Source organism: Etheostoma spectabile, chromosome 3, assembly GCF_008692095.1.
Source record: "Etheostoma spectabile isolate EspeVRDwgs_2016 chromosome 3, UIUC_Espe_1.0, whole genome shotgun sequence".
NCBI lineage: Eukaryota > Metazoa > Chordata > Actinopteri > Perciformes > Percidae > Etheostoma > Etheostoma spectabile.
In genome coordinates this window covers 10,608,160-10,618,159 of record NC_045735.1, presented here as the reverse complement: position 1 = coordinate 10,618,159, position 10,000 = coordinate 10,608,160, and the positions used below count along the sequence as shown (strand labels likewise).

General features: G+C 41.1%; 1 protein-coding gene across 19 annotated transcripts in view; it reads right to left on the bottom strand.

The window, feature by feature from the left end:
* gramd1bb (GRAM domain containing 1Bb) overlaps positions 1-10,000 on the bottom strand; it is a 94,977-nt gene that overhangs the window by 33,324 nt on the left and 51,653 nt on the right. For 2 of the 19 annotated variants that reach the window (XM_032512234.1, XM_032512239.1), the window contains exon 1: positions 1-69. This exon is cut by the window's left edge and continues 153 nt beyond it. The exons of the other annotated variants lie outside the window; for them this stretch is intronic. The gene's annotated coding sequence lies outside the window, so the exon portion shown is untranslated. Of the gene's footprint in view, positions 70-10,000 lie in introns of those variants that run through there. 19 annotated transcript variants of the gene reach the window in all.

Genomic DNA, 10,000 nt, shown 5'->3' with positions numbered 1-10,000 from the left:
GGAGCATGCCAGGCGGATGGGAGGAAAAGGAGGAGGAAGCGGACACAGCCGAGGGAGATAAAAACTACGTATTTTCCTGGAAACAGTGGTTTCTCTCTGAAGAGCAGGCTCCGTCTTTTTTCTTTCTCTTCCTATCATTCACTCTCTTCCTTTGTCTAAGTAAGACTGATAAGCTTTCGCTCTTTCTAGCAACCTGCAATTTTCAATTCCCCCTTTTTCTTCCTCCGCTCGCCCAGCCGTTGGATCATCAACCTGATTATTGTATTTGCTATTATCCAAGCAAGGCTATTCTCTCGCGATTTCTGCTCCTCGTACACCAAATTTTACGGCTGCAGAATGACAATAGATGGGAAAAGATTGAGGGATAATGTGCAAGTGGAGAGAGAGAGAGAGACAGAGACAGAGAGGGGAGGGGGTTAGAGACAGAGCAAATGAGGAAAGAGATGGCTTTCAGTTTGCATTCCACCTCTACTTGGTGCGGGTGCAGTGAGCCTGCTGCTTCCTCAATTATTCATGTGTTTCATGAATGGAGGGGCTGACATCACCAGCATTCAGGTCACTTTACATTCAAAGCTCCGTCTAAATCACGCAGTAAGCCAGACCAGGGTTTGAGCTAAACGCATTTCATGGTTGGACTTGGACACACACATAAATCAACTTGCTTCCCTTTGAAAACTAGAAAAGAACTAACAGTCCATACTTAGCAAAAGTAACTAATGACACTCTTCTTAGGTAGTCTGACATAGTTAAGGTCCCATGACATGGTGCTCTTTGGATGTTGTTATATAGACCTTAGTGGTCCCCTAATACTGTATCTGAAGTTTCTTTCCCCAAATTCAGCCTTGGTGCAGAATTACAGCCACTAGAGCCAGTCCCATCATCATGTCTTTCTTTTTCTCATCGGTGTACCAAATTCTCTGGTTGGGCAAAGCAGTGAAAGGGGAGGTAACCTTGCTCCTTATGACCTCATAAGCAGCAAGATTCCACATCGGCCCATCTGAGCTTTCATTTTCTCAAAGGCAGAGCAGGATACCCAGGGTTCAGTTTATACCTATCGCCATTTCTAGCCACTGGAGAACCAAAGGCAGGCTTGATGCCTATTAATGTTAAAAAACATTTTTCATGCCATAGGACCTTTAAGATATACGTATATTAGGCATGGGTCACAACAACATTTTGAATGTGGCAGGACATTTACTCCTGGGTGTCAAGAAGATTTTCTCTAAATTCCAATATTGCAAAACTGCATGTTGTATCCTGCCAATGAACAAATAATTCCAATGAAAGCCCCATTAAAAAAACAATATCAACTTACATATTCTGTAATTTCACTATCCCCTGGTGTTACTGCTTTTCTATTGTGTGGTATGGCCCAATAAATAATGATAAATGAGAGAAATTATGAAATATTATTAATTTTGCATCATTACCATCTATTTTGAACTGTGTGTTCTCCAGACCCTCAGGCAATGAAACTGCATTTTAACGCATCGCCTAGTTCAATTTTGGTCCGTAGCCAAGTCATTCCTGTCGTATTGTAAAGTGCTTACGGTACTTCAGTACGGATTTTACTGATATATACTGTATTTTGCATTTGAAACAACTGCAGGATGACACCATGCCAATCTCTAGGTATGGTGAAGGGTATCTGATGATATGGGGTTATTTCAATTCCAAAGGCCAAGGGAACTTTCAGGTCAGGATGCATAGTATCTTGGATCCATGAAATAACTGGCCTTTAAAAATGAAAATGTGCCTCGAGTCCAGGACCATCACAGCTGGGTCACAAGTGTCATGGTGGATTAACCACTTGCTGCAGCGTTTACAATTTACTAATTACAGCTACAGTACTATTACTAAGTTCAAATCAAACTATCACACACACTGCTCTACTTAAAAGGTGCAGTAAGCAATTCTGTGCAAAGATTGTTGATATTTCAACTAAACTGCCAAACAAATGCAGAAGTTCCGCCCTATGGGCCGCCTACATTCATATGCTGATTTGCCCCCTCCTGCCCCTACCATCAACTGTTGCTGTCTGTTGCCGATTGGCTGGATCAATGTTTGTGAGGCTCTTGCACTACTTTGTTTGATTTCCATTTATATATTTTAACGCACACAGAAACCAGAGAGCTAGGTGACAGTGGGGAGATGTTCACTGATTTTAACAAAAAGGGTATTGGATTAACATCACTTACAATACCTTTAAAAACTAAGAAGGTAATTTGAAGGTGATTCCTTTCACACATACATTAAGATGACCACAGTCAGTAATCACCTCTCTGTATCTCTATAAAGACGCAAATGGAGCCCTGGGCTGTGTTGCTGGAAAGACTTGACCCTGGGGCTGCAGCCATGCTGGCTGCCTCTGTGGGAGCGCTGAACGGAGTCGTGCTGTGGAACAAAGAGAGCTGGGTCCACTGAGCCGGACCACTGTGTGCCCTGATAAGCCTGCCCAGCCTCACACCAACAACTGACCTACTTAAGGGGGCCTCTGTTCTCTTTGTTGTTGCACCCAGGGGACACGCATGCATATGGTCAAATTGACCACAAACTCAGAGATATAGTATGTGATGACCAGCCATGGGCACTTCACTGTTGATTCATTCAGCGTATTTACTGATGACTCACAGACTTGACATGCTTGAGTAGGCATAGTTTCAATTTCATTTTTTTTGTATTCATTCTGGTGTAGCCAAACACCTCCCTCCTTCCCAAATGTTAAAGACTCCAACAAATTTCTTTATCTTTTTGAGAAGAAGGCGTGCTGTTTACCGAGTTGTCGTGGCAATCAATGTGGCGACGCCTGGCTGGGTCGGAAATGTCTGTCAGCCTGACTGTCGCTCGGTCGTGCAGTTACCATGGCAACCCATCAAGCCATTCATGTGCACCGCAACTTGAAGTGTTCCCAACTGGGAGAAAGAGAAAGCTGTAGGAAGGTGTGTTTTTGTGTGTGTAAGGGGGTGATGCTGCTGCATAAAGCATTCACACACACAATTAGTTATCTACAAAGCCTTGGAGTTTAAGTTAACTTTGCTGTGAACGTGTTTAGAGTAAAAGGAGCGACCAGTGGGTCCCTGACAGCTGATTTCTTCATTTTAATCATAGAAAGAAAATAGTTTGAAAGATCAGGACACGGCACTTTCTGGTGATAATTGTGTGTCAGTATAAAACAAGCAAATACAGAGAGAAACCACTTTGTTGTGGAGTTTTCTAGCATATGAACCAATGCTGCTAAGTTGAAACAAGTGGTACCCTAGTTCAAGTTCAGGTCACCTACAAGTTGAGGCCCATCATGACCAATTTGGCAACCCTTCATTCTAACCTGTGTTAAACTAGGCAATAGGTCAATTCTCTGTCTGCAGAGATGAGCCAGGTTCAGCAGCTGCATAATAACACAAGGCTTGGGCCTGTGTTTCTCTGTCTCCCAGGGTCCCCATAATTAGATAACACCATCCCTCCTCTCCCCCCCAGACACACACACACACACACACACACACACACCCAAACTCACACCCACCCACCCACACACCCACCCACACACCCACACACACACACACACACACACACACACACACACACACACACACACACACACAGGGAAGACCCAGCTGGATAAATGCACACACCTAAGGATAGGTTCTACTGCAGAATGGGGCAAGGCTGCCATTGCTGTCAGTTTGATGTGTTTGGGGTCCTCGATTGAGATATATTAAATGTTTCTACGCAAGTCGTTAAAGTCTCCTAAAACTGCTTCAAGAAATATCTAAAATTCAACGACATACTGGATGTCATTACCTTTCCTAAAACTATTTAAATCCAATCTCACGAGCACAACTTTAGCATTGAGTCCCAGGCTTAATTAAACTGCCTAATTAACCTTAATGTGTGGCCTGTAACAATTTTTGGGTTCTCATTGAAGCTACAACCTGCTGTACTTCTGGGTCCAACAACCTGTTTTAAAAGCAGCTATAATTAAACACATTTGATTTAAATTCAAGAGCACTACTTTGCCCAGTGAGGTAATTCAAGGACTTGGAGGAGATGTCAGAGAAAGGCAGGAGGAGACAGGAAAATGGCAACCTGATTATGCCCCTGTGGGACAAGCCACTGCCATCTGCATGGTATATACACAGGCACAAGCTGACTGGGTGACGAAGAGCAGTGGGCGGAGAGAGGGTAAGGGGTGGAGAGAAAAAGAGTGCGTGCATGTGATCTTAGTGCGAGGGTAGAGAAACAAGGTGAAATACAGAGTTTCATGCCTGAATTTAATATTTTTTTTAACTTAGCTAACTAATCAAACTAAATTTTTAATATGTGAGGGTAAAAGAAAAGACTGAATTCCCACACACTGTCAGCTATTCTTTAGTTGAGACGCAACCTTTTCTTTACTTTATTATAAAGTCAATTGCAAGCGGTTTAGCATTTTAACAATACCCTGTAGTTTCTAAAAATCTAAGTTTGAATTTAAACTGGTGTTTTACACTTTACTTAAAATGCATAAATAAATACTTAATTCATCTTCTCTGGACACAAGTTCAGAAATTCCCCAAAAAATTGAGAAGATTTCTGTCATCGCTGATTTTAGTTTGTATCAGAATATATGTCATAAGTTAAAAGGGAACTATCAAATGGACAAAAATGTATCACTTCTGCATCAAATCATCATGGACCTTGCCACTTTATGTGTTGAGGTATAACTATTTCGGTTTTGATAAGGACTTTATCTTACATTACATTACATGTCATTTATCTGACGCTTTTATCCAAATCGACTTCTAATTGGGTGCTTTCAACCTTGAAGGTGGAAACTCCTGACAACAATGAGTAAGTAAAAGTACATTAGCTTTAAATAAGCAAAACAAAGAGTCATATGAAAGTGCAGCTTCAAGAATATATATATATATATATATACACATACGTACAGTATATACATTTTTTATCCAAGGTACAGTTGGAAGAGATGTGTTTTTAGCCTTTGTCGGAAGAGGCCGTCCTGATTTCAATAGGGACCTCATTCCACCATTTAGGAGCCAGGACAGCAAACAGTATTAGTTGTCCCTCGCTGTGAGGGGGCAGCAAGTTGGTTGGCTAACGCAGAGCGGAGTGTATAGGGTTTGACCAAATCCTGGATGCAAGCTGAGGCTGATCCGTCTGTGGTTCTGTATGCAAGTACTAGTGTCTTGAAGCGGATCCAGGAAACAAGTCATAACCAGTGAAAAGAGTGGAGGAGAGTGTAGTGTGAGAGACCTTGGGGAGGTTGAAGACAAGTCAAGCTGCTGAGTTCTGAAAGAGCTGGAGGTGCCGGATGGCACATGAAGGCAGGCCAGCAAGGAGGGAGGTGCAGTAGTATCGACGTGAGATGACTAGAGCCTGAACCAGAACCTGAGCGGCCTTCTGCGTTAGAAGGGGACATATCCTTATATCATTGTAACATGTATCTACACGATCGGATAGTTGCAGCAACGTTGGCAGTGATGGATAGTTGATCGTTAAGTGTCACACCCAGGTTTCCAGCAGTCTGGGTGGGGACTACCACAGAGTGGTCAATTGTTATAGTCAGGTCTTGGGTTAGAGAGCCCTGCCTTGGAAGGAAAAGGACCTCAGTCTCATCAAAGTTGAGTTTCAGATGGTGTGTGGACATCCAAGAAGAAATCTTCAAGTTTCTGATACCAGTATGGGCTACATTTGTGCACCTACTAACCTGTTGTTTCTCTAATAAACATAGTGCATTATCCAACACTTTCTTGTCTATATAAAGATTTTGCTGGCCATTTTTCACTATTTTCTAACATGAAACAGACAAAAACAATAACTAAAAAATTAGCTGATTAATAAAGATTCTTGAAAATAATCTGCAGATTTGTTGATATCAAAAATAGTTGTTTGTTGTAACTCTACTTAAAAAATGGTAGAGTCTGTTTATATTTCTCACTAGCAGTTAATTGTCAATAAGGGTATTCTTTTATAAATACAGTCAAATTATGACGAATGACAAAAGAAATTCAGCATAAACATGGAAACTTCGAAACACTCCAAAAGTTCATGCTGTTTTTTGACCGTTATGTTAATCACATTTAGCTGTTTGCAGTGTTAGCAGGTTTTTGGAAACATAGGGAGCCTACAGGTAGACAAGGTTATGTACGGATTCCTCAAGTGTTGAGGGCAGGGAGCAAATAAACACAAATAACTAATAATTATATGAAAACAATTAACAGTAAGTGATTCCTCTATGTACACAGAAACACATGAAAGTTGAAAGTTTACAAGACCTTAAGAAAGGGGAGCTAGTTATGTTTGTGCTTCTAAAAAGAAAAAGAAGGAAAATGTATTTTTTGGACAGGCTTCATTTGAGAAACACACAAATGGAAGGCGATTGGTCAAGTAGTTTCACATGTCCGTTTGTCCCTGAACAGGCTAAGGGAAGCGAGAAGATAACCTCCCACATCGCAGCATGATTGATGTTTTAAAAGTCTGCCTGCCAAAGTATTTTTCTTTATAAATACATAACATTTTACAAATACTGTCAGATTAATGACAGTATAATACAACCAGCCTTCCTAGTCCTTGTTCATGTTCACACTTAATGCCACGTTAGGCACAATGTCTATCATTTAAATGCTATGCAAGCATCTCTATTTTCTTCTATGACTTTATCAATCATCGGAAATCATTGCATCATCAATTAACTCCCCTCACAGCCTGAAGATAGAAAAAAAAGTTGGTTGTATCGAAAGCAGGCAGAAGAGTGTGGTGGGGAACAATATAGAGCATAATCAGTGATGACAAATGGCCTCTGGGAAGGATGCAGAAATAAAAAAAACAAGAAGGGGACGAGAGAGAAAGAGAGAGAGAGAGAGAGAGAGAGAGAGAGAGAAAGAGAGAGAGAGAGTTACAAAGTTGTGGCCATAAGGGAAAGAATTCTGCAGTTTCTCTTCACTGCAGAGCCCCTGCTGTTGACTTGGAAGTCCATTGTGGCCCAGTCAGATGCTGCAGTGCTTTATCTGTAAGGCTGCAGTTGGTTCCAAACCTCCCATTCCAGTCCATTCCTAACAAGCCCTAAGCTGTGGACATGTCATGATTTCGTTTTCAAAGCAAGTAGAAATAGTTCTGCTGAAGGAAAGGGGCTTAAAATATCACTTCTGATGACCAGCTGATTAAACCAGCAGTTAAGAGCTGCAAAGATTACTCGATTGGTTGTCAACTATTAAATTAATTGGCAACTATTTTGATAATCAATTAATCGTTTTGTCATTTATTATATAAAAAAAAAGAAAATTTCTCTGATTCCAGCTTCTTAAATGTGAATATTTTCAAGTTCCTTCACTCCTCTATGACAGTAAAATGAATTATCTTTGAGTTGTTGGACAAAAGAAGTCATTTGAAGACATCTTCATGGGCTTTGGAAAACACCGATAACACTGTTCACCGTTTCTGACATTTGAAAGACCATACAACTAATGGTTTAATCGAGAAAATAATCAACAGATTAAATCAACAGTGAACTACATCGCAACCGCTTCCAGCTTTAATTCATATTATACAGAAGCGAACGCTGTCTGCGTGGAGTTTTGAAAAGTGTAACAACATTTGCGACAGCTTTATCGGCATTGCCGTGACTCACTGGGTCTTGAACAAGCTGTACAGGCGACGTAGTCTCGCTCCATCTGCACCGGAGCTCTGCACACCTGTGTCAGAGCTGAGCCCCTGTCTCTGTCAAACATGCAGAGAGGACAGAGAAACTCACACACTCTCAGGTACCAACATTTGGCACAGATTAATTTACCGATGTAATTCGGTCGGTACCCTAAAAAAGTACAGAGTTCGGCATGCATCCCTACATATGTGTATGTGAGGATCTGAAGCAGCCGTGCATTTGTCAGAGGATTTAGCAAATTTCCAAAAGTCTTTGCTGTTCTGTTTGTCTGTATGACAACATGCACAAGCTAAGAGCTGCACTCTCAAAGGGATATAAAAGGAGAAATCACAGATGTAAGACTTCTCTACAGTTTTGTTTTTTACACGTTTGCTCCACTGCTCTGTGACCATGACATGAAAACTGCAGCCTACCACTCTGATGGTAATGATCAAAAAAATAAACTGAACTGAACAATTGTCCAGACAAGTTTGGGGTAAAGATACACAGGCATTATGTATGCAAATCTGCACTCACAATCTGTCTTAACTGTCCTGAAGCAACTACAGGCTTGTCTGCGATAGAGGGTTAGCATAGAGTAAGCTCCAGCTCAAGCCTGCTGTTGGTGCCTTGCTGTTGCTACAGCTGTTGGCTGTGTGTGCACATCTGTGTCTGTGTGCATGTGTCTGTACGTGTGTGTGCAGATTACAGTCACACCAAATGTCGTATCAAGAGATAACATCCCCACACTGGGGCCACTGCCAAATCCTGAGCAATCTCACACTTGCACGCATGCATGACAGTACACGCACACGCACGCGCACGCGCACGCACACACACACACACACACACACACACACACACCACACACACACACACACACACACACACACACACACACACACACACACACAGCTTCTTCTTATTTTCTCTGCCTTGTCTTCTGACATGTAATGCTGCAAAAATATCCCCCCTCAACCCAGCTTTCAATCACAGCATGCATTGTGACAAACATACACCCAACAGTGCAGCCTGGTTCCAATCTGAAAACTCTTTGACACCCGGTTCCTCTGACGTCAATTTACAGAAAATCACTTTGGATTCTTTTTATTACTAAGACCAATATTTATTTTACAATCATATTGTTTCCATTGGATCATAATCCCAACTAATGGTTGGGATTATGGTTTATTTGGTTTCTTTTAATGCAATTTTGGTCCATTTTAAGATAATTTTGGAAACATATGCCTCAAAAGCACTACAAATATAACAACAAAGATAAAAAAATACTTGCAATAAAACCTCACTACTGATGCAAATCCTAACACTGACCACTTCAGTCAGCGTGCCATGGCATTAGACAGGATTCATTTGTGGATTCTTGTAAGCAGGCTAAGCATTTTTGCATGCATGACTCAATAATCAGAATGTAATCATTATCATCTGAAGCCATCTCATTTGTCACCAAGTAAGAGCAAATACCTTTCCACTAATAAAAACGCATGAGAGACAAAAAGAATCATTGTCCAGTACTATCAAGTAACCTGGAGAATGCTAAACCAGTTAGCACAGATAAATCACTGCATCCAGTGTAGATAAATAAGCTGCTACATCCAGTGACAGCTACTGGTTTATAACACAGGACAACAAATGCACTGATTGAGTTATTGACCGATGGAAGGACCTCTAGGTCATACCATTTAGCCAACATAGCAGATTGTCCCTGGGAGAACAGAATGCAGCTCTAACAGACATTGATAACAAATTAAGACTTCAGCTGGATCCTCTCATCAATGGCTCTACAGGGGGAATTGATACCTTATCATTATCACTTCTTCCTTGATTGATTTTATTCCCCTTTCAAGGTGGATTGAAAAATAGTTGAATCAAAGCTTTTGGATGAGTTTCCTTGTAAAAACTCCCATTTACAAACACAATCTTGATTAAAAGGTAAACACATATTGTTTTCAAAGTTCCAGCTGATGCAACCTGATGTGGAGCACTTGGGCCCTTGGGCTTCCTGTATTTGGGTCGGATGGCGGTCTTACCTAAAGTGAATCAAACTACTACTTACATTCTCCAGTTAACCCTAAGGATTCAATGTGCCACATGTACAGTATGTGCAACATTTAAAGAGGATTTATAAAATCAACAACAATAATTATTTGAATAGCTTAGTATTCTATGCAGTAAAAAGGCATGTATAAAGGCTTTAGGCCGCCCTACACGTTATTGTTGGCCATTCATTCAACACCACCAGTGTGTAGACTCCATCAGGAGGGTATCCTACTCTACTCACGGCTTCTCCACGCCGTTTAAAATATGATGACATCACAATAGGGTGTAATTGGCAAAGACTTCACT